Source organism: Pinus tabuliformis, chromosome 9 (genome assembly GCF_031772625.1).
Source record: "Pinus tabuliformis cultivar Carrire ecotype Pingquan chromosome 9, CPIR1, whole genome shotgun sequence".
In the NCBI taxonomy this organism is placed as follows: Eukaryota; Viridiplantae; Streptophyta; class Pinopsida; order Pinales; family Pinaceae; genus Pinus; species Pinus tabuliformis.
Window position 1 is genome coordinate 603,497,823 of NC_142307.1, and position 26,512 is coordinate 603,524,334.

General features: G+C 35.7%; 1 long non-coding RNA gene across 4 annotated transcripts in view; it reads left to right on the plus strand.

Annotated features, from left to right (window-relative positions):
- LOC149150018 (uncharacterized) overlaps positions 1-26,512 on the plus strand; it is a 51,685-nt gene that overhangs the window by 6,142 nt on the left and 19,031 nt on the right. The window contains exon 3 of one of the 4 annotated variants that reach the window (XR_016262661.1): positions 7,787-8,349. The exons of 1 other annotated variant lie outside the window; for it this stretch is intronic. This is a non-coding gene — a long non-coding RNA (uncharacterized LOC149150018). Of the gene's footprint in view, positions 1-733; positions 2,083-7,786; positions 8,350-22,435; positions 22,703-26,512 lie in introns of those variants that run through there. 2 more of the 4 variants (XR_016262665.1, XR_016262663.1) reach the window with 2 other exon arrangements.

Sequence of the window (26,512 nt, forward strand, 5' to 3'; positions counted from 1 at the left end):
GATTAGTATATTTGTCTTTGCTAAAGAAACTTGTCTTTTAAAAAGTCCCTTGCAAGGTCAAGAATACATTCATTTATCCCATAGTATCTCACCCCTTTAGTTGTTTGGGTGTGGAGCCTGATTATCTTCTATATTCAAAGGTATCGCTGCATTGGACCCTAGTTCGTAATGGGATGGAAACGCCGCCCGTAATATATTTGCTGTAGGGGGGTCCATGGGGGGTGGTTGCGACCTTTGGGAGCGCGGCCCCCCCCCCTCCCCCCCCCCCACACCCCAGGGGGATCAGGGGCAATGCCCCTGAAGCTAAAAATAGATGTAAAATTGCCTTTTAAAATGTTGTAATTTCGTAGTCAATCTCGGCCGTTCATTAGGCGAAGATCTAACAGTAGAAGTTATGTTTAATTTAGGTTTTTTTTCCCTATAAGGCAACCCCTCGCTATATATGAGGGAATTTTATTGCATCTATGTAGATCTGTATTTTGAGTGAGGAAGAGAGAGGAGATTGAGAGCGAAGAGGGAATTACAACGGATCTGTTGTAGGTTGTATCTCTTCAGTCTTCTCGATAATATAAAAGGAAGGACTGTCTATTTCTCCATGGACGTAGCCCAAACTGGGTGAACCACATATATCTGTGTCTCTCTTGTTTTATGCATTTTTTGTGTTTATATTTCTACAATGTTTGTGTGTTCCATTGCTCTGTAATATATAATTTTCTAACAACTGGCATTAAAGCCGAAGGTATATTTGGCTGATAAACTCGCAGGATAAAAGGGTTCCTGGTTCGAGTGGGAGCAATGGCGGAAGATGGTAGGTTTAGGGTAAAAAAATTTAACGGCCAAAATTACCAGCTGTGGAAGATGCAGATGGAAGATTATCTGTATTAGAGAGATCTGTACCAATCATTAAGTGGAAAGGCAAAGAAGCTGACATGTATGAGAGACATATAATGGGATATTCTCAAGAGAAAGGCACTTGGAACAATATGATTGTGCCTAGAAGCATCGGTAGCGTTTAATGTTTCAAAGGAAACGACAACAAAAGGTTTAATGTCAAAATTGGCCAAACTATATGAAAAACCCTCGTCCTCAAATAAGGTATTTATTATGAAGTGTTTATTTAATATGAAAATGTCAGAAGGTGGATTTGTTGCTGATCATTTAAATGAATTTAATACAGTTACTAGTCAGTTAAGTTCTGTAGGAGTAACTTTTGATGATGAAGTTAGGGATTTGTTATTTCTGTGCTCACTGCTAGAAAGCTGGAATGGTTTAGTTATGGCCATTAGTAACTCTATCTCTAGATCTAGTACTTTAAAGTTTGATGATGTTGTCGGTGCAATCCTTATTGAGGAAATGTGACGAAAAATCTCCGGTGAGACATCAGGTAAGGCTTTGATTGTAGAGACTAGGGGAAGAAAATTGGAAAGAGGAAATAGCCCTGTATATTATAGTAAGTCAAGAAAAGGCAGATCCAAGTCCAGATCGAGGATAGTGTGATGGAAATGTGGGAAGAAAGGACACCTGAAGAAAGACTGCAAGTCTAAGAAGGGAAAAGAAGGAGACACATAGCAAGAAAATAATCATGAAGCGAATGTAACAGGTGATGTGTTGTAAGATGCTTTGATTATTTCTTTAGAAAATATTGTTGATGCCTGGGTGGTAGATTCAGGGGCCTCATTCCATGCCACACCTGATAGGAAACATTTTCATGATTATGTTCAAGTAGATTTTGGACAGGTTCGATTGGGTGATGATAAACCCTGTAAAATCATTAGAATGTGTATAGTTTTCATAAAACAACAGAATCGAAATTAATGGCTATTGAAGAAGGTAAGGCATGTTCCAGATTTGAAGAAAAATCTTACTTCAACAGGGAAGTTGGTAGGTGAAGGCTGTGTGACTACTTTTATAGATAAAACCTAGAAGGTCACTAAAGGATCTTTAGTAATAGCAAAAGGAGAAAATGTTAGTACATTGTATTTATGAAATGGTATTTCTAATTTTGTTAATTCTTTAACCTCTATAGGAGAAGATACAGCATTGTGGCATCATATGCTTGGGCACATGAGTGAGAAGGGGATGCAGATTCTTCACTCAAGAAATTTGTTGCCAGGTTTGAATAATGTTGATTTAAAATTATGTGAGAATTGTGTTTATGGAAAACAAAATAGAGTCAGATTCCTCAAAGTTGGGAAAGAAAAGAAGAGCGAAAAATTAGAGCTTGTGCATATAGATGTATGGGGATCTACTTAGGTATCATCTCTTGGTGGCTCTCATTATTATGTTACTTTTATTGATGATGCAACCAAAAAAAACTGGATTTATTGTATTCAAAATAAATCTGATGTATTTTATACTTTCAAGAAATGGAAAGCTTTGGTTAAAAATGAGACAAAAAAAAGGTTGAAGTGTCTCAGATCAGACAATGGAGGTGAATATTGCAGCAAAGAGTTTGATAGGTATTGTTCAGAGAATGGAATTCGTAGAGAGAAGACAGTTCTAGGAACACCACAAGAAAATGGTGTGTCAGAAAGGATGAATAGGACAATCATGGAGCATGCAAAGTGCATGAGATTGCATGTAGGATTGCCTTTACAATTTTGGGCAGGTGCTATAGATACTGTTGTTTATCTAATAAATAGAGGGCCTTCAAGTTACTTGGATGGTGGTATTCCAGAGGAGGCATGGACAGGTAAAAAGGTAAACTACTCTTTTTTAAAGACTTTTGGTTATGAAGCCTTTGTCCACATTAATAAAGAAAAAAGAACAAAGCCTTAGGCAAAATCATAGAAATATACCTTTATTGGATATAGTGTTAATGATTTTGGTTATCACTTTTATGATTATGAAAAACAAAAAATAATTAGGAGAAGAGATGTCACATTCAATGAAAAGGTTTTGTATAAGAATCAGTTGCAGGAAAAGAATGAGGAAAAAGAAAACAAATAATACACAGTGCTTGACGAGATCACAGAAAAAGTGATGGTGCCTGAAAATCATAACGATCAACATCCAGAACAATAATCACAACACCAAGAAGCACCTCAAACACCTGAAAGTGGTGTTAGAAGATCTACCAGGGTAAGTAGACCCCCTGAACGATACTCTCCTTCATTATATTATGTATTGTTGACTGACTCTGGTGAACTAGAATGTTATGAAGAAGTAGTGCAAGTAGAAACCAAGAAGAAGTGGGAGCAAGCCATGAAAGAAGAGTTGGACTCCTTAGCACATAACCAAAGTTGGGACTTAGTCAGATTGCCTGTAGGTAAAACAACATTGCAGAATAAATGGGTTTACAAGGCAAAGCAAGAAGATGGAGGTAGAAAAAGGTATAAAGCTAGACTTGTGGTGAAAGGGTTTTCACAGAAAAATGGTATAGACTTTGATGAGATATTTTCTCCTGTTGTTAAAATGACTTCAATCAAAACTAGTTTAAGTCTAGTAGCAGCTGAATATTTGCATCTTGAGCAGTTAGATGTAAAGACAACCTTTCTCCATGGGGATTTGGAGTAAGAGATATATATGCAACAACCACAAAGATATGAGGTAAAGGGTAAGGAGAAACTAGTGTCCAGGTTGAAGAAGAGCTTGTATGGCTTAAAACAGGCTCCAAGGCAGTGGTATCTAAAATTTGACAGGTTTATGTCTTAACAAGGTTATACTAGATGTCACTCTGATCATTGTGTTTATCTCAAAAGGAAAAATGATGGCAGCTATATTATATTTTTATTGTATGTAGATGACATGCTTATTGCAGGTTCTAACATATTGGAAATAAATGTGCTCAAAAGAAAATTGGGGAACTTATTTTCAATGAAGGATTTGGGTGCTACAAAACAAATTGTTGGTATGAGAATAACTAGAGCCAGGAAGAATCACAAATTAACATTGTCTCAAAGTGAGTACATAGAAAAGGTGTTGAAAAGGTTTAATATGCAGAATGCAAAACTAGTTAGTATACATTTGGCTAGCCATTTCAAATTAAGTAAGGAGGAGTGTCCCAAGACTGAGGAAGAAATGGCTCATATGTCTAAATTTCCATATGCATCAGCAGTTGGAAGCTTAATGTATGCAATGGTCTGCACAAGGCCTGATATTGCACATGCAATGGGAGTTGTAAGAAAGTACATGAATAATCTAGGAAAAGAACATTGGATGGCAGTGAAGTGGATTCTCAGGTATTTGAGATGTACCACAAATCAAGCATTATGCTTTGGTGGTTCAAACATTTCTCTACAGGGATACGTTAATGCTCATATGGCAGGTGATAGAGATAGCAAGAGGAGCACAATAAGATATGTGTTTACTGTAGGTGGAACAAATGTCAGTTGGGTCTCAAAATTGCAAAGTGATGTTGCACTCTCAACAACAGAACCAGAGTATGTTGCTGCTACAGGGGCTAGTAAAGAAATAATTTGGTTAAAAAGGTTTTTGGATGAATTGAGTAAGAAGTAGGAGTTGGGCAGGTTATGCAGTGACAGTCAGAGTGCCATACATCTTGCAAAGAAATCTGCATTTCATTCCAAGACTAAACATATACAGCTCGAGTACCATTTCATACTGTCAGCATTGGAAGATGGATAGTTGAAGCTGGAAAAGATACACACTAGCCAAAATCCTACAGATATGTTAACAAAAGTTGTAACGAGGGAGAAACTGAGAGTCTGCTCAGTTTCAATTGGTCTTCAAGTATGATGAAGAAGATGAGAAACAACCAGGTCCAAAGTGGAGTCATTGTCCAGAAAATGAAGCAGCGGTGGAGTTGCTACAATCAATCTCCAAGTGGAAGATTGTTTGGGTGTTGACCTTGATTATCTTTTCTATTCAAAGGTATCATTGCATTGGACCGCAATTTGTAATGGGGTGGAAATGCCGCCCCTAATATATTCGTTGTAGGGTGGGTCCAGGGGGGGGGCGGTTGCGACCTTCGGGAGCGCCCCCTTAGAGTGGGGTCAGGGGTAACGCCCCCGAAGCTAAGAATAGATGTAAAATTGCCTTGTAAAATGTTGTAATGTCATATTCAATCTGGGTCGTTCATTAGGCGGAGATCTGACGGTAGAAGTTATGTTTAATTTAGGGATTTTTTCCCTAGAAGGAAACCCTTTGTTACATATGAGGGGGTGTATTTTGAGTGAGGAAGAGAGAGGAGATTGAGAGCAAAGAGGGAATTACAATGGATCTACTGTAGGTTGTATCTCTTCAGTTTGCTGGATAATATAAAAGGAAGGATTGGCTGTTTCTCCATGGATGTAACCCAAACTGGGTGAACCACGTATATCTATGTCTCTCTTGTTTTATATGTTTTCTGTGTTTATATTTCTGTAATGTTTATGTGTTCCATTGCGTCATAATATATAATTTTCTAACAACTGGTATCAAAGCCGAAGGTCTATTTGGTTGATAAAATCGCAGGAGAAAAGGGTTCCTGGTTCAAGTGGGAGAAATGGCGGAAGATGGTAGGTACATTAATAATTATGTTAGCTGCTCTATCTTCCCATTCCTTGCATTCTATATCTTGCATCTTTCCAACCCCAATGTTTGCTTCTCCTTCCCTATTAGCAGAATTGTTAATAGCTTGAGCCCAAGTTTTGGAAACCCTTGTGGAACCTCCTTTCCTTTTGTCTCTTGATTTCTCTTCATGGTTATCTATTTGGGAAACCACTTTCCCTTTATCCTGGGATGGTTTCAAATTCACCACCTCTGTAATTTTCACTATAGATTTCTTCATGTTTTGCACATTTGTCTTCATGTGTTTCCATTCTGTCTTCCCTCAAGATAGCTTCCTGTAGCAATGCCACTTTCTCCTTCAAAACTTTATTGCTTTTTTCTAAAGCCTAATTTTTCGCTGTTATTACATGAATTTTATGATCTCTTTTATGCTCTTTAGCTTCTAAAACCTCCAAACTCTTCTTTGCACTTAACAATTATTTCACATAAAGATCAAATGACCATGTGAGAGGTGTGGATGTGGGGCTATAGAAGGCAGAATAATCGATGACATTTACTCTAGGACTGTTGTCGCCATATTCTTTCAAAGAGGAATTGTTTGAATATTACTTATTATGAAGGGCCTGATTAATTTCCCTTTGAGATTGTTTTTTCATTATTTGCTCCCATTTTAGGTAGGGTAGTCTTCGATTTAAAATGTCCCGATATTATTTGGCATTGACCCAAACCCACTTATCATTTGTTCTCATGGGTCCTGAAATTTCTTGTCCCGTTGTCACATTTGAATGCATTTATGTTGCATTGTCCTTTCACCAACTATAGAGTTCGATCAAAACATGTTCGTTGTGGCCTAGGAAAGACACTCCCAATCTTGTTTTTGTTCCTGGCCCGATAGTGGACGTTTGATGGGGTATTTCCTTTGCTCGATATAGAAATAGGGGGCAATTGAAATGGAAGTGGAAACCTTGCCTTCACTCAAACGCTACCAATCAGAAATTCTTGCTACAAATCCTTGTATTTGTGAATCGACATAGGAATCTCCTATCCCTTTATATATTTGATAGAAACTTTTTTTCTTTTAATTTTTGACAAAATGTGGTATCGATCAGAGACGAGCATTGTTGTCAATATTTTTCTCCACTTGTGGCCATTTCTTTCTCCTGAATTTATTGTCTTCCACTCAACTCCACTCAATTTTACCTTCGCCTTCGCCTTTGCCTTCCTTGTCTTGTAATAGGAGGACCACCTCCAATTTCAAAGTCAAAATGAACGAGTCAATGTACTATACTCATCCTCACATTGATCAAGATATGTGTCAGAAAATGAGATGGAGCTACGATAGTTTACCCCATGCTCATTTGAAAACACTTTTTTTGTGTTGTGTGATTTTTGCAAAAGACTAATACATTCCAGTGCACACTATGTTGCACATGTGGATTGTAGAAGGTATAGTAAAGAGTAAAGATGTGGACAATTTAATGGATACTACGCACACCTATGTAAATTCATTTGCATATTTTCCTTATTCTAGTTGGTTTGGAATTCACGATGTTGCACGTGACATGGAGAATTGTGTATCCATGGAAGGTCAATATTTCCCTAACATCGATGCCCTTTTCCCTGACATCGACATTCACGATAATTTAAAGAGGCTCTCCCTTTAGGCGTGTTGTGGTCACCAACAACCCCCCTCTTTGTTTGGTATTAGCAATAACATCAAGCAAAGGGGGACCCTTAACAAAAAATCCCAAAAATATTTTTTATCAAAATTTTTGTATTTAACTCCCTAAAAGCTATATCGCATCGCAAAGAGAGAGTGAAGCGTTTTCCTATGCGCATAAATAAGCTGCAAAGAAGCGATGCGACATTCATCGCATCGCACATGTTGGAAGTGCTTTTAAACAGAAAGCATAATGAATCGCCGATGGCCGATATGTGATGTCGCATATCGCAACGTTGCATAAGTAGCGCACAGTGATCAAATGAAAAATGCGATCTGCGATCTGTGATCTTACAAAATGCGATCTTGCGATTTGCGATCTGCGATGAATGAGACTATTAATTGCTGCGATGCGAATCGCAGAAACCACTCATCGCAAAGTTTCTTCAGCATGATCTATAAACCCAAAATTGAGCGCGCACCTTAAGGGAAATTAATGATTGCACGCCTGAGTATCCAAGGATGATCACGTTGCGTTTTTCGAAGAGTCAAGTCATTATGAGTGTCATGATTATGCATTCATTAGAACTTAAAGCTTTCATGTCAATCTTTTCGTCATTTCTCTTTTCCTTTGTGTAAACTGCAAGGCAGCAACTAATATAAATCTATATGCAGGAAACATCTAAGGAAAAGGGGAAAGCGCCAATACTTGAAGAACAGAGAGGAGATGCCTTCGCAAATGGATGCCGCATGCAGCAGAGCTGCGGATTCCAGAGTATCACTCAACAGACACTGATGAAAATAGACTATCCAAGACTCAGAGTCAAAGGCGCACAAAAGCAGCATGTTTGCAAAAGATCCTGGAGCTCAGACTGGGTAAAGCAAAAAGAAAAACGCTAAAGAGGGAGGACGCTCCAGAAAATCCTGGAACAAAGAACGGAAGCAATTTTTAATACAGAGGATTGTTCAGGCAACGAAATCCCTAACTCATTGAGTCATTCGCACGGCCGGAAACCAAAATAGCAACAGCACAATCAGTTTGAAAGAAATCTGGGTTATACTAAGTATACACACAGCAAATACACCAAGCCAGAGGAAGATTTTCAAAAATATCTTCTAGTTTGTCAGAAAGAGGTGCCAGCTTTTTTTATTTCTACTTTTATCGCTCGAGCAAAAGAAAAAGACAACCAACCGACTCTTTCCAGGCAAACCTTGCATTGCTTACAGCACTAAGGAGCAGATACAGAAACGGTTAGAAATTAGATTCAATTTTTAGAAATAAATTTGTTTTAGTAAAAGGGCGGTCATTTGAAGCCGTTTCCTAAATTTGTGTAATTAAGATTAGTTAGTTAGTAGTATTTAACCCTTCTCATGGCATTTGGAGAAGGGTACGGAAATTTGTCAAAAAACTTGTCCTCAGAACATGCACTTTTGCACCCTCGGAGGGGGTTTTTGATGAATGGATGGATCGAGATTTATTTATGTTTGCATTTTAACGTCTGCTACTGATGTTGCACTTCTGTACTCTTAGTAGATGTTAGAAGTAAGTAGAGATAAATCGTTATTGCTTGATGTTTGTGAGTGAAATCAGTCATAAATGGTACTTTTATCTCTTGATTAATTTCTGCTTATATTCTTAGAGTGATATACAGCTGAGTTGTTTATATGTTAATGTATGAATGTGTGGGTTACCATTTGGAACTTTTGTACGGTGGAGTCATTTATTTGTGCTTGACATATGAATAAACTGTTATGCGATATGTTGTTCACAACTGTTTTGCCTAACTTCTTATGCAGAATGGTTTATCTTAATTGATTTATATTCTTATGATAGCTGAATGATCTTTATTACCAGTTATTGTATGAAATCTTTTTAGATCGCATAATGAAAGAATTCTACCCCGGGTTAGTATAGATTAGATGTGCTGTTTTTTGTTAGATTACAATAGCATAGAGTTGGTTTAGAGTTTAGAATTAAATTAGCTTAAAATTACCTCTAAATTAGCATCATCAAAATCTACACACACACACATCCTTTGGATTGGGAAGCTGGTCCCATTATCCCCAGTCGGACCCGCTACACCAAACGGGCAAGGAGCCGCCAACCAGGTTCCGGACCGGGTGGGTATCCCCCTTGTTGTTGACCCGATTTCGGGGCCCTCAACATATTTGGCGCTAGAAGGAGGGCACGAACTATGAATGGCAACTAAGTCAAAATCTAAATGCCATTTTGAGAGTAAATCACCCTCATCAACTCCCCCGACTTCTCCAGTACGGTTAAACCCGGAGTTAGAAGTCGCTCGAGTATCCACCGCTGCTACCTACTCTAATATATCAGACCAACTCATCATTGAACCCCCTGAAATTCAAACTTTGATTCGTAAACTCCAGGGATTCTCTATTTTTTCTCATAGGTCTGATAAATCTAATAGCATCGTGACTTCGCAGTACAATCCTGCTCATCCCCTGACCAGATTGAAGAGTGAAAAATTCGATATTCAACCAAGTGAACTCCCTCTCCCTACTAGGAAAAGAGCAAGGAAAACACCACCAGAGTCTGACCGTGAGACTCTTTCATCTACTTCGTCCATTTCAACCCCCTCACCGCGAAGTCAACCACCCACATCCTCATCCCAAATCACTCATCCATCTTCCACAACCCTTCCTCTTCAATCATCAAAGATCATAATATCTTCATCTTCTCAGCATTACGGACTATCTTCTGCACTTTCATTAACTAGCAGCTCAACGATGGCCCAGTCTCCATGGAACAATCCTGGGGCGATTTTAATGCCTCCACCCATGAGCCCAATACCGGCCCATCCTGAGAAATGGCTACCTAAATTCAATCCAGAAACAGGCATGCTAGCTGAAGAGCATATCAATAATTTCATGCTTTATGTTAATCTCAACGGAGTTACTAACGAAGATGTTGTCGTCCGACTTTTTCCTTATACAATGCAAGGAACAGCCGGGTCATGGTACTTTTCGTTACCTTCCGGGTCCATCACAAGTTGGGACATTTTTCAAAGTCAATTCCTCACCAAGTTTGGCGATGACAGATCAACAACAACATTGATCAATGACCTATCTAATATTAAATCTGAGGCTAGAGAACCCATTAAAGATTTCAATTTACTGTTCAATAAGATCCTCAACAAAATTCCCGCTGCTTCTCAACCCAGCGAGGAAGTAAGATGTGAATGGTACATCACGGCCTTACCATCAAACTTCGCTATCTTCGTACATAGGGCAAACAAGATGACCTTAGTTGAAAACTTAACTGAGGCGTTAGCAGTAGAAAAACGCGTAGTTGCCCTAGAAAAGAGATCTGCAATAGAAGAACACAAATCTAAGAAAATCTCTTTCAAAGAAGACACCAAGAAGAAGCAAACAAAAGATCCTTTCCATATGGAAGGATTACAAAAGGTGTTAAAGGCCATGTCCAATGAGATGATTGACATAAGAAAACAAGTAGCAGAAACTTCTTCAAAAAATCCCTACAGATCTTTTAAAAGAAATCCTCCCATGGAGGTGAAACCACCCAATGCTGTCTAAAACGTTGAATCTGAAGAAGAAGAGGAAGAAGAGAATACCACTGAAGGGCAGACCGATGATGAAGAAGTTGTGGAACTACAAGGAATGTGGGATTTCATCCTCCCACAAGAAGAGGATCAAGAAGCATTTCCGGTTAGCACACGAAGCAAAAATCAACTTGATCCTCCCCAAACTACCCCTAAACAGAAGGGCGCAAGCCCTGCAACAAAAGATAAGGTCGCAACAAAGAAAACAACTGCTAGAGCGACCCAATTTAGCCCTGTCCAATCAGATCAAGCACCTCCATCAAGAACACTGATAGTGTCGGATGAAATGGAGTATAACATTATCGATGACATGAAAAAGACTAGAGCTAATATCACTCTTTACAAATTGAGCAAATTGAAACATCAACAGAAAATAATGATGAAAGAATTACATGCCGTGCCTACTACATCTTTACCTACAGCTGTAGCTTCCCACAACATGGGAAGACCTCCAACCAACATGATCAATAAGATTGATCCGAATGACATTGCCTTGATTGGAGGAAGGTCAAGATCCCATACTCCTCCTTTTCTTCTCACTTATGAAATTTTGAATAAAAACGTGCACAATTGCTTGGTCGATTCTGGTGCTTCAACGAATATTTTACCCAGATCAATATGTGCCAAATTGAATGTTCAACCACAGAAATCCGCAGTGCGCATAGTTCAACTTGATCGATCTCAAGTCGAAGTGATTGGTGAACTTAACCAGGTGACCATAAGATTGTCGTCTAACCCGAAAGTATGTCAGGTTATCAACATTCTAGTAGCTGATATCCATGAATTCTATGGTTTAATTCTTAGTAGGGATTGGCCTGAAAAACTCCATGGATATTTCTCAACCAACTGGTCGCATATGTGGTTACCCTACAACGGTAAACCCAATCAAATAAAGGTTGAACGAGAGTTGCACCAAAAGTACATAGTGACTGAATTGGAAGGAGAGAATGAAGCAATAGCATACAACAACAGTATCATAGGCAATTACTCGGTAGATTCTTTCCTCGGCAATTTCAATGCTCACACCTCACCTTACTTAGAAAATTCAGTTTTGTCCCAAGTTGAAAATTTTTCCCAAACTGATGATTCAAAGTGTTTTAATTTTTTAGATAACTCTGTAAATACATCTTTATTTTGGAAATTATATTTTGATGGCTTTAAATCTAACGAGGGAGCAGGAGCAGGATGCGTTCTGATTAGCCCAGACGGAAACAAGATCATGCTTACATGCAGACTTGAGTTCGATTGCACAAACAATACAGCGGAGTACGAAGCCTTGGTGCAAGGCCTATACAAATCAATCAGGTTGAATGTTAAGTATCTTCAAGTCTTTGGAGATTCTGAAATTGTCGTCAAACAGGTACGTAACACCATACACTGCCTGTCAAGTCATTTAAAGCACTATCAATCTTTAGTACAAGATCTGACTTCACATTTCATAGCATTCAATATTTCGTCAATCCCAAGACTCCAAAATGCGAGCGCAGACCTGTTAGCTAACGTAGCCTCTAGACTTATTCCCTCCAAAGATTTTAGTCCTGATAGGTTCTCAATAGAATTAATCTTTAGACCATCCATCCCTGACAACATCACCAACTGGAGAGTATTCAACGATGATCCTGACATTGTAAATTTCCTCACTTCTGAAGGATCCTACTCAAATCAAATAATTGACGAAGACCATCATGATCACCAAGTTCAGTAAAATAGCACTGATAATGCTATACCTAAATCGGTGGTTAAGTTAGAAGATTTAAATGATTTGAAAAGTCATTTTAAAAGGTCTGCAAATTCTAAACTCTACAGTTCAACTCTGAATTATGAATTAGTGAACCTAGGAACCGATCAGAAGCCGCAAAACGTTAATCTGGGCCACGGCCTAGCCCCTGAAGAAAAATCAGCATATATCCGTCTTCTGAGACAATACAAAAACGTTTTTGCATGGAATTACGATGAGCTGAAGACATACAACACTTCTATCATTCAACACACTATCCCTATGATTGACAATGAAAAACCTGTCCAGCAGAAGCTCAGAAAAATCCACCCCAACTCAGAAAATCAGATAAAGACTGAGCTAAATAAATTGTTGAGAGCCAGAATAATTTTCCCCGTCAGACACTCCAAATGAGTATCCAATATGGTGCCCGTTAGAAAGAAAAACGGAGATATTAGAATCTGTATTGATTTCCGGAATCTCAACAAAGCCTGTCAGAAAGATAATTTTCCCCTCCCACCTATGGAGCAAATACTACAGGCAGTAGCGGGCTCAGAATTAATGTCTTTCCTGGATGGATTTTCAGGATACAATCAAGTGCCGGTACATCCCGATGATCAGTTGAAAACCACATTCCGAACCAAATGGGGCACATACGCATATCGGAAGATGCCATTTGGTCTGATCAATGCCGGCGCTACCTTTCAAAGAGCAATGGACATCGCGTTTAAAGGTTTAGTCAATAAATCGGTAGTGATTTACCTGGATGATATAACAGTGTACTCCAAGAAGCGAAGCGACCATCTCAAAGATTTGAAACAAATCTTTCAAAGATGCTTAAGGTATGGGATTTCACTTAACCCAAAGAAATCTTTTTTCGCATTAAGTGAAGGGAAATTGCTCTGATTCATAGTGTCGAAATCTGGTATTCACATTGAACCTGACAGAATCAAAGAAATTTCCGAAATATCCATGCGCCATAACAAAAAGGCCATGCAATCTTTCCTTGGACAAATCAATTTTGTAAAAAGGTTTGTCCCGGATTTTTCACGTATTATTTCTCCTTTACAAAATATGATAAAAAAGAATTCAAATTTTAAATGGGGTCAAGATGAGCACGAAGCATTCAACTTGATCAAACAAGCTATCATCAACGCTCCATCTTTAGCTACCCCAAATTTTTCAGAATCTTTTATCTTATACACTTTTGCCTCAGAGAAATCTTATGCTGCGATTTTAACTCAAACAAATCAAGAGAAGGCGGAAGCTCCAATCGCATTCTTTAGCTCAAACTTACAAGGTGCTAAGCTCAATTATTCAGACATGGAGAAACAGGCATATTTTGTTTTCAAAGCGATCAAATATTTCAGACCTTTCTTACTTAAGGCCCATACCAAAGTCGTAGTACCGTTTCCAGCAGTAAGAAACCTGTTGGTACAGAAGGATGTGGGCGAAAAGAGAGCAAATTGGATTGCCGCTTTACAAGAATACGATCTTGAGATCAAGCCAGCAAACATCGTAAGAGGTCAAGGCTTCTGCAAGATGTTAGCTGGAGCATCGCAAATTCCTGAGATCTCATCTGAAGAGGTACACACGTATGAGGTAAGCCTAAACGACGCAGAATCATTATATGCGGACACCATTTATTATATTAAGAACGGGTATGATCCATCACATCTGGATCACACCAAGAAAAGAGCTCTGAGATTGAAAGCTAAACAATACCAGCTCATAAATGATGTTCTGTTTAAAAGGAATTACGATTCTGTATGTCTTAGGTGTCTTGAGAAAACTGAACCCGAAAAGGTTTTGCAGGAACTCCACGATGGACCAGCAGGTGGACACTATGCTGGAGAAGCTACTGCGCATAAGATCTTACGTGCAGGATATTATTGGCCCACGCTGTTCAAAGACTCATACAATTACGTAAGGAAATGCCAAATCTGCCAAACTGCTGCAGGGAAACAAAAGAAATCGTCCATGCCACTACAGCCAGTTAACATCGAGCAACCATTCAACCAATGGGGCTTGGACATAATAGGTGAGATCGTTCCTCACTCTTCTAAGTAGCATAGGTATATCCTCACGGCGATAGATTATTTTACTAAATGGGTAGAAGCAGTTCCTCTCAACACAGTTAATTCTGAAAACATTATTGAATTCATAGATCAATTTATCATCACTAGGTTTGGATTGCCAACGGCCTTAATGTTTGATAATGCATCATACTTTTCTGGAAATAAAATGACTGAGTTTGCACTTAAAAGAGGGTTCAAACTGAAGTATTCAACCAACTACTATCCGAAAGGTAATGGGTTGGCTGAATCAACAAACAAAAACCTAATGAGGATTATCAAAAGAACAGTCGACCAAAACCAAAAGAATTGGCACAAAGCGCTGGTAAATGCTTTATGGGCAGATAGAATCACGAAGAAAACTTCAATCGGCACTTCTCCCTTTAATTTAGTTTATGGGAAAGAAGTGGTTCTTCCAACTCACTTAGTCATTCCCTCTTTGTCTTTAGTACAACACATCGATGAAGTATCTACTTCCTCTTTACAATTGAGACAAATGGAGATAATCAAACTAGAAGAACGACGAGAACAAGCTAAGAAAACCCATGCTCACCACCAAGCGCTAATAAAATCCTCTTTTGACTCAAGCATAATGACCAGAAAAACCTTTCAGATGGGAGATTTAGTTTTGAAATGGGATAAGGCTCATGAAGAAAAGGGCAAACATACGAAATTTCAGAAGCTGTGGCTTGGTCCTTTTCAGATTGTAGAAGTCATAGGCCCATCGACGTTTGTGTTGCAGGATTTGGCAGGTAGAAGAGATTCTTTGCCTGTGAATGGACAGATTCTTAAAATGTATTTTCCATAGAAGATCATTCTTCTATTTTTGTAGGATAGTTTTAGTTTCTTTTATTTTTTTTTTCTCTTTCTTATAAATAAAACCGGTTGTAAATGATCATTGAAAAGGATTCATGAAAGAGCACACCAACTCTCTATCAGATTTTGATTTCACTTGTACAAATAGAAAAACTTTTCGAAAAATCTGACTTTTATTATTGACAAATAGAGTTAACTTTAACCTGGATTTGATATTAGTTTCAACCTCTCAAAAAAATTTGATGAAAACAACCTTTGGTAAAAAATTGTTTTATATCAGCACAATGAAAGGTATCATCAATAATAAAATAAATATTCTCTGTAAAGTTGTTGTTTTCAAACTCTATTATTGTCGTCCAGAGCTTTCTTAAGGAAAAACAATGACTTCCTCCCTGCTAAAGGAAACCGCAGCATTCAGAGAAATAATCCGAGAAAACACTACATCTCAAAGAATAAGAGGTCTCATCACGAGCCGGCTTATCATGATCACAGATATTATAACTTGCTGACTTTGCCAATACTGTCTATCAAAACAGGGCAACGACTCAAAGATTGTTGCAATCAAAAGACAAGGGGTCTCATCACGAGCCAACTTGTTCAACAAAACTGTAAATCAAGTGAATGACTGTGTCATAATTTGGCCACCAAACCAAGATATTGTTCTTTAGAGAATAAAAAAGGAAAAAGTTTCAAAAAGGATTTTTCTCTGAAATGTTGTAAATAACCTCAAGCAGGAAAAAGGATCATTGCTGGATAACATGGTAACCATGTCGAGGCTATGGACGCTTGCGGGTAGCAGAGGCTCTACCTACGACAAATGAGCATATTTTAAAGCCAGTACGCAGAGAAGACTTTATTTTATCTTTAAAAAGGACCGAGTAATGTCTGGTATGAATGCACGAACTAAGCCTAAGGAAGCAGACAATTGGAATAAAAGAAAGGTTGAGACAAAGTATCATTGACAGGATAAGGGGTAATCTACTCTATCTGTCCATAACAAAATTTAGACATATGAAAAAAAAAATTGTTTCAGAAGTGGAAATGTCAATAGAAAAGCAGAGATAACTGGTTCTTCACAGTGAATCGCCATTGTTGTGGTCACCAACAACCCCCCTCTTTGTTTGGTATTAGCAATAACATCAAGCAAAGGGGGACCCTTAACAAAAAATCCCAAAAATATTTTTTATCAAAATTTTTGTATTTAACTCCCTAAAAGCTATATCGCATCGCAAAGAGAGAGTGAAGCGTTTTCCTATGCGCATAAATAAGCTGCAAAGAAGCAATGCGACATTCATCACATCACACATGTTGGATGTGCTCTTAAATAGAAAGCATAAGGAATCGCCGATGGCCGATATGCGATGTCGCATATCGCAACGTCGCATAAGCAGCGCACAGTGATCAAATGAAAAATGCGATCTGCTATCTGCGATCTTACAAAATGCGATCTTGCGATTTGCGATCTGCGATGAATGAGACTATTAATTGCTGCGATGCGAATCGCAGAAACCACTCATCGCAAAGTTTCTTCAGCATGATCTGTAAACCGAAAATTGAGCGCGCACCTTAAGGGAAATTAATGATTGCACGCCTGAGTATCCAAGGATGATCGCGTTGCGTTTTTTGAAGAGTCAAGTCATTATGAGTGTCATGATTATGAATTCATTAGAACTTAAAGCTTTCATGTCAATATTTTCGTCATTTCTCTTTTCCTTTGCGTAAACTGCAAGGCAGCAACTAATATAAATCTATATGCAGGAAACATCTAAGGAAAAGGGGAAAGCGCCAATACTTGAAGAACAGAGAGGAGATGCCTTCGCAAATGGATGCCTCATGCAGCAGAGCCGCGGATTCCAGAGTATCACTCAACAGACACTGATGAAAATAGACTATCCAAGACTCAGAGTCAAAGGCGCACAAAAGCAGCATGTTTGCAAAAGATCCTGGAGCTCAGACTGGGTAAAGCAAAAAGAAAAATGCTAAAGAGGGAGGACGCTCCAGAAAAGCCTGGAACAAAGAACGGAAGCAATTCTTAATACAGAGGATTGTTCAGGCAACGAAATCCCTAACTCATTGAGTCATTCGCACGGCCGGAAACCGAAACAGAAACAGCACAATCAGTTTGAAAGAAATCTGGGTTATACTAAGTATACACACAGCAAATACACCCAGCCAGAGGAAGATTTTCAAAAATATCTTCTAGTTTGTCAGAAAGAGGTGCCAGCTTTTGTTATTTCTACTTTTATCGCTCGAGCAAAAGAGAAAGACAACCAGCCGACTCTTTCCAGGCGAACCTTGCATTGCTTACAACACTAAGGAGCAGATACAGAAACGGTTAGAAATTAGATTCAATTTTTAGAAATAAATTTGTTTTAGTAAAAGGGTGGTCATTTGAAGCCGTTTCCTAAATTTGTGTAATTAATATTAGTTAGTTAGTAGTATTTAACCCTTCTCATGGCATTTGGAGAAGGGTCCGGAAATTTGTCAAAAAACTTGTCCTCAGAACATGCACTTTTGCACCCTCGGAGGGGGTTTTTGATGAATGGATGGATTGAGATTTATTTATGTTTGCATTTTAACGTCTGCTACTGATGTTGCACTTCTGTACTCTTAGTAGATGTTAGAAGTAAGTAGAGATAAATCGTTATTGCTTGAAGTTTGTGGGTGAAATCAGTCATAAATGGTACTTTTATCTCTTGATTAATTTCTGCTTATATTCTTAGAGTGATATACAGCTGAGTTGTTTATATGTTAATGTATGAATGTGTGGGTTACCATTTGGCACTTTTGTACGGTGGAGTCATTTATTTGTGCTTGACATATGAATAAACTGTTATGCGATATGTTGTTCACAACTGTTTTGCCTAACTTCTTATGCAGAATGGTTTATCTTAATTGATTTATATTCTTATGATAGCTGAATGATCTTTATTACCAGTTATTGTATGAAATCTTTTTAGATCGCATAATGAAAGAATTCTACCCCAGGTTAGTATAGATTAGATGTGCTATTTTTTGTTAGATTACAATAGCATAGAGTCGGTTTAGAGTTTAGAATTAAATTAGCTTAAAATTACCTCTAAATTAGCATCATCAAAATCTACACACACACACATCCTTTGGATTGGGAAGCTGGTCCCATTATCCCCAGTTGGACCCGCTACACCAAACGGGCAAGGAGCCGCCAACCAGGTTCCGGACCGGGTGGGTATCCCCCTTGTTGTTGACCCGATTTCGGGGCCCTCAACAAGGCGATACATATTTCCCAGTCTATATGCCCATTAATGTGGTTGGGTTGTATATGCCCACCATTAGATTTAAACAAGTACATTATTTAGCGGTGGTCATATATAGCCCAACCGCATTAATGGGCCTATGGCCTCTTAAATATTGGTTGCCCTCCCTTTATAGTAGTAATATGATGTCTCTGACACCAAAGGAATTAAGATGTCCAAACTCTGCCACCAAAGGAATTGAGATGTTCAAAACTAGTTACTCTAAGACACGATTTTGAATTGGAAGTGATTCCGAAAACATTTTTCCTTTACCCCCTGTCTGTTAGGGTGTTAGACTTGGGTAACACGAGGCTACAATTATTGCTAGAATCATTTTGGAAAATGAAACAACTTGAATTTCTTTGTCTAAATTATACTGAAATTGTAGAGGTGCATTTAGGGATTCACAATCTTTAAAACCTTCAATTTTTACATCTCAAGGATACATAAACTTACAATCATTTCCATGTGAAATGAGAGCTCTCAAAATTCTCAATTGTCTGAATATCAAGGGATATCTTCATTAAAAAAGCATTACCATTTGGAATCACATAAATCAATGATTTCAAATATCTGGATCTTATGATCTATTGTCAATTGGAGGTGATTCCTCTTGAAATTATAATGCTGTCAAATTGTCAAATTCTACATTAAAGAAGAGGAGTCTTCGTGTAGAATGAAATTTTAATTTAAGGAGGCTATGATCATAAATTTTACTAATAAAAATGTATTATATAAAATAAATATTCAAATTAACAATGTTTTTAATGCCAAATGAGTATTTTAATTTCCAATTAAATATACATCATATTTATATTATTTGAAAATATTAATTATTTATTTAAAAAAATATTTAAATGCTTATATATATATATATATATATATATATATTAATTATTTAAATATTTATATAAAATATTATTAATCATAGATGATTTATTATATATTAAAATAAAAAATTTATAATAACTAAAAAAAAATAACGTCCAATAGTGGTGAGAGGGTGTTCTATTAAGACACTCTACAATGAAGGTTCAAAACCTCGTGGGGAAAGATCAAACCATGCTAATAGACGAATGTGATCTCGAGGTGATTTAGATGGCTTAAATGCCCATAAATTAATATATTTCATTAGATAAATAAAATATTAGAGAATTGAACATATTGATTTATAAAATGATTTCATTGATTTTAGATTTTTGTGATTTATTTTGTTTTTGAATTTTTCTTCCCTAAAACAATCTACATAAATAAATAATTTCATTAAACATGTAAGAAATGATGAGATTGAATTTACAAAATCAATTATATTTATTTTTACAATATTATTTCATTAAAATAAATTTGTCAAATTAAAAAATAAATTTAATATTTTTTTATCAAAATGATCATTTAAAAAAAATATTAATGTAATTAATATTTATTTTAATTTTCTTATGATTTAGATATATTTTATCTAAATAAATTAAGTTAAAATAATTGTAATATTAACAATAAATTAATGAGTTAATGGAAAGAAGTACATATCATCTTCCCCCCCCCCCCCCCGCCCCCTTTAATAAATATAGGATGTGCTTTTATTTATTAATGTAAGAAGGTATGTTTTTATTTATTGAATACAAAGTTAATTGTCCTCTCTTGTCACAAGTGGGATTCTTTTCATATTCATTTTATTTATATCTTTGATATCTTTATCATTATAGTGTTTTTCTAAAATTGTAAGCTTTGGGTTGTAGTTATTTTAGGGAAATTTATTAGTTTCAATGGTTAGTTTAATTATTAGAATCTCTTACGTTAAAGTTCATTTTTTAAAATCTCATTAAGTTTTTTGGGGTTACATGTAAAATGTACAAGATTAAGTTAAACATAAAAATATTATGGGCATTTGGAACATCTCTAGTATGAACCATCCAAAATTCATGTTTATCTAGAATAATTTCAAGAGTTATCAATGTTTTTTTTCATAGGGTGAGATAAACTAAAAAATTCTTACATCCTTAGAGAAATTTGGGAGATTTAATGGTTAGTTTAATTGTTAGATTCTTTTATGCTAAATTTCAATGAGGCTTCAAGAAATTAAATATGATTAAGTTTGTTTTGGCTACATGTGAAATGTATAAGGTTGAGACAAACATAAAAGTTGTTGTGGGCATTTGTAACGTCTCTAGCATGAACTATCCAAAGGCTCATGCACGTTTAGAATAATCTCAAGAGTTATCAATACTTTCTTCATAGGGTGAGATAAGCTAAGAAATTGTTACAACTTGTAAGTATATTGCATTATCTTTTTTAAACCATTACTTAAGACTAAAAGTACCTATACCAGCCTAGATCCATCTTAACTCTGAATCTACCAAGCATCAAGGGGGTCAAATATATGTGAAGTAGAAACCTCTTTTAGATTGAAAATATATTTGATCTCTCCCGGTGCTTGGTAGATTTGGAGTTAAGATGGATCTATAATATCAATGTAACGATGATGTCAACATTAATATTAGATTTTATTGGAAACTATTATAAAAAGATTAATATCAACAATTAATACATAAGGATATTAATAATAATGTAAAAATATAAATTTGCATAGTTAAAATTCAAAAACAAAATTAAATTAAAGATATGTCAAAATAAAAATGTATATAAAATATTATTGTGGAATATTTAATGCCTATGGAGGATAGTTTAATTGGCCATTGCCATGTTTTATAGTAATGTAAACCACAATATTTAATGTTCAAATCCTCATTGGGTCAAATGAACAAAACTAACATATATGGACTATTTAATGTATTCTGACGACCACTTTATCACATGTTGATTTTCCATGGAGATTAAATCAAGTTTTTAATAAAAGTAAAATGAGAATACATTGATATATATGGATGTAAAATTTATATGATTATTTATATTTATCATTATATATTCATATGAAATTGTATGATATATATATTTTAATTATACATTTACTTTTACTTGTAATAGATCCGACATTCAAAAATGTTGAAAAACTTATGTACATAACATTACTTACTTGCATTACACACATCTCCCTTATACTGGGTTGTAGAAGCCAAATGGGGAGTTACAATCAAGAAATGGAAGGAAAAAGTTTTGAAAGCGGAAGCTAAGTTTAATTTAAAAGAGGAAGCTATGGCATTAAACAGATGTTTAAATTTAATTCTCTCCTTTAAAAAATAAAGAAAAGAATCAATGCCACAAGTTCCTAGATGCTTAATTTTTTGACATGCTTTGAAATAAGCGATTGATTAGTAAATATGATCAATTTCATCAATTAAATAAAACATTAAACCTATAATTTCAATAATGTCATTACCACTATAGAAATCTGTAAAATAAATAGTCATATGTTACTTAGCTCCCCAGCCAACGCTAAGAAATAAACCTCAATTAAGAATATTTTTGAGAATTGTGTGGAGATTTCCGTATGCAGAGATTTTAGTGTGCGAAAAGATTCATACGTTGATTTACATGAAAATATCCATATGTTGTTTGAAAAATTTAAACACAAGCCGGGAATTAACAATTTAGAACTTTTTAACATTATGTCTTCGAGACTAAGGCTCCTTTTTGCCAAGAGCACAATATGCTAAATGATAGTTTAAAGATCCGACAAATTTTCAAGAAATGTTGTTAGAAAAAATAAATGAGATCATTATATACTTTTCATTTCTTTTGATTATATTATCAGTTCATGATATTGTGTGATCTGACGGTGTGTTATTGCTCTGCTCAATGGTGCTAGAATTGATTTGTTTGCAAGTCTTTTGCAAAATCTGAGTAAATAGGGAACACTTAGAAAATCTGAAATTAATATTATTATTTTTGCTTCTGTGGAGCATATGTGTGGAAAAATGGAGATGAAGACCAAACAATGCTTACGCGAATCAATTTCTAAGACTATTCCCTGACCAACTAGTTTGAGATTCATTTCCATTACGGTGTGCTTATATGAAGTTGCAACATGGAAATGCATAATCATTTTTCTTGAATTGTGATTCGCATAACATTATTTAGTGTTAGCTTCTTTATAATGTTCATAGCAAGATGATTTTGTCACAATTTGATAATGTTGAGATTTTTGTGCATCCTCAAATGTTTATTAAGCTATCTTGTTACTATTTCTTCAATTAGTTTTTTCCTGTGTAGAAATATAGGTCACCCACATGCATATTGCAAAACACACTCTGCAAAATCCATTAATAATAAAAGAAGCATTGTTCTTGTTCCAAAGTGCTAACCAACCTTTCAAGTTTCATTGTGCATACCTCCATGCTCCACACAATCTACCAATATCAAATTGCAAATTCAGTAACTCCAAAATAGTTGAAAACAAATTACAATTAAGACATGCCTCTGCACTTGCGTCATTCTGACAAAATTCTACAAATAATTTATTCCACACATTCATTTGTTATTTGCATAGCCTCCACACATGCAAAACCACCTCTGCACAATTGCTTTTGTACTTAATAACTCCCTTCGATCAATAATTGACATTTGAAACTATTATTAACGTATGTGAGCTTCAAATATCATGGGGAAGAATAAATTAGTGTGAAATATGTTCCTAAATAAGAATAAAAAAAATATTTGTACATTTATTATTTTAATAAACTTTTCCCAATGCTTTGGGCATAGTGAAAGCTTTGCACACATGCATTTGTTCTATGCATATGTTTTTTTTCTGAAAAAAAACATTGAATAACCACATCCACACAACCACTTATGTACTTGCAAAATAAGTTACTAAATAATAATTAAAAAATAGATTTTTATATTTGTTATTTTAATAAACCTTGTGTAGAGCTTTTCTTGAGAAAAACATTCACTTTGCAAGTAGCTTTGCACACTTCTTCTTCACACAAGAAATGCTTCATCAAATATTTATTCTTCTTGAGAAAACTTGATAATTACGGTGAAGGTACTTAAATTTTGGCTTTTTATTCCAAACTGAGCAATTTCATTCATAATATCAACAAGGTTTCATTGGGAACCCAATTCAATATATATGAAAAAAGTTGTTATCACTTTGCAATGTTATATGACTTGACATTATTTCAAAGAATTAAAATATTAAATATAAAAGCTTGATTTTCAAAGCATTGAAATACTAAATTAATGTGTATTTTCAAAATTAATACAAAATGAAAAGCTTTTAAGCTTTCTTTATAATTTTGAAAGCACTAAAATATTAATATTAATGTATAAAATGTTACTAATTGAGTTAATCGATAGAATGGAAGGTCCATTCAAATTTGGAACCAGAACACGTCAAATGATGATGGTTATTAATAGTCTAATGTTCATATTTATTTACTAATAGGCTAATGTCAATACAATTCTAGTGCGGAGTGTAGAAGTAGAGTCCAAAAATTTATTGTATGAAGCATTCTTGTGGCTTTTTTTACCTCTGCATATGGATTTTATGTGAAAATGCAAAGGCTTAGATTATGCAAAAATAATAACCCTTGATAATAAGAACAAATGTTAGCGAACACCTTTTGCAAACCAAGTACGGTTTCTGCACTTCAGCAAAATCAACTTCTTATGCACAAAAAACTTTGCTAGTAAACTTATTAAAGGTTGTGCTCTTTGCACAGTGAAAGATTTGTTTATGGTTATCTTTTTGTAAATAGACATATGCGTGGAACTGCAAATCATGTCCATTGTGCGGAGGAAGCTTTCAATATTTCATTTTGTGGATCTTCGTACTCCACAAAATGAAATTTTCCCTTACAAGGAAAGTTGTTTTTCATAAAGCTTTGTTGCTAATTAATCCGTTAAAGGTTACATAGTGCAACACAAGTCCAATCAAAATCAAAATGGCATAAAATTAATATATCACTTTCATTTGAAAATACAACAAAAAATTTCCATTATGTACAATAGACAAATACAAAGAAAACTTAATAAAATCCCTTCTTGGAGTCATAGAAAAATGAACTATTCTCATGCTTCACGTTATTGGCATATATGTATCGATGTGATAATACATGTGTAGTACGAGACGAAAGGCAACCTTGAGCTAGTAAATTTCATAGAAAAGAGAGGAAGCCCAGAGCCACTCAACCCAGAGATTGCATAAAGTCCACCGTGCTCAGAAACTGCTCAATGCATGAACCAGAGAGTTGCTCGGTCCTTCCCAAAACTGCGCAATATTTCCGAGAAACGCATGGCTATTTTTTCCGAAAAAGGAAAAAAACATCCCTAAAAAATAAGGATTTATTTTAGCAACCTGAAGGAGGCACTTGAGTTATTTTGGAAATTTCCGCCAAGTGTCTGTAAAGCCTTGAAAGTTTTAACAAGATATAACTATTCAAAATATAAGAATATGTCAATTTTTTATTGAGTACCTACTTGGCTGAAGATGCTTCTGATTTGCTCCACTTCCTGCTCCTATTACAAAAGAACAAAAACCTCCCAACCAACTAGGTACAGTCCCAGCACCTAGCCCCAAAATACTTCAAATTCAAAGTATTTTGGCGCCCGTGCCCAAAAGGCTCAAGAACAACTGCTCAAGCTCCATTATTCTCTATGTCTTCCTCTTGTTAGTGTTCCTCCTCTACCTCCCTCTATGTCAAAGAATGTCCCCTTTCTACAATACCCTTCCTCCTTTTATGCCCTCAGAGACTCCTCCACTGCTTCCTCTTTCTTTATTGTTTTAATTTGATAAGTTCATAAGTTGTAGAGGCGGTCACCGCCTTCTCCCCTTCCTAATTTGTTGACCATGCACTCTTATTAATACAATATCTCCTTTATCATAATGTTATGTTTCACTTTTGTTTAAATTGAATTATTTTCATAGTATTATCGTTTTATATATTCTTCTCTTTATTACATTCACTATTTAAGATATATATATATATATATATATATATATATATATATATATATATATATATATAGATATAGATATAGATATAGATATAGATATAGATATAGATATAGATATAGATATAGATATATATATATATATATATATATATATATATATATATATATATATAGTAGAATTATATATATGTATTATGGTGGTGGTATGTATATCATATACCCTACTATATTCGTGTAAGTTAGGTATTCATTTCAATAGTTAATTCGTTACCTAAATGTGGACGTTTTTTTTTAATATTAACTAATATATATACTAGTGTAGTGCAGACAATGCATGCATATGTAGCTATCATATGCATGTCTCATGTGCATGCTAATATCTCTATGTCCTCATTAATTTAAGATGAATCCTTACAATTCTTTCTTTCCCTTCACCGCAAATCCTTCAAGTTGCTTCATGTAGATCTCCTCTTCCAGATCCCCGTGAAGAAACATTGTCTTCACATCCATCTATTCTACCTAAAAATCAAAAGCGACAGCAACAGATAAAAGTAATCTAATAGAAGCTACCTTGGCAATAGGACAAAAAATATCACCAAAATCAATTCCTGGCACTTTGGAATAACCTTTTGCTACCAACTGAGCTTTGTATTTCTCCACCTTTCCTTTTACATTTGTCTTCTTCTTGAACACCCATTTGCTACCAATCAGTTTCCTTCCAGCCGGCAACTCCACTAGATCCCAAGCCTCATTTTTATGCAAAGATGCCATTTCATCAACCATGGCCTCTTTCCAAAGTTTTCCATCCTCTAAATCTATTGCTTCCTTCATAGTTCTAGGATCATCATCAGTAATAGATAAAGAAAAATTTGAACAGAAAGCAGATGGACTATACCATTTTGGCTGCCTTCTTTCTCGAACTAATCTTCTTAGACCTAGAGTTTGTGGCTCTTTTGATTCCTCCTCTGCTGTAGAGTCTGATTCTTCCTCCTTAAGCTCAAACTCTATCTTCTCAGGTTCCTTTGGTTGGACTTCATGTTTAATAACATCTTTCACCTCTCTGAACACCACATCTCATC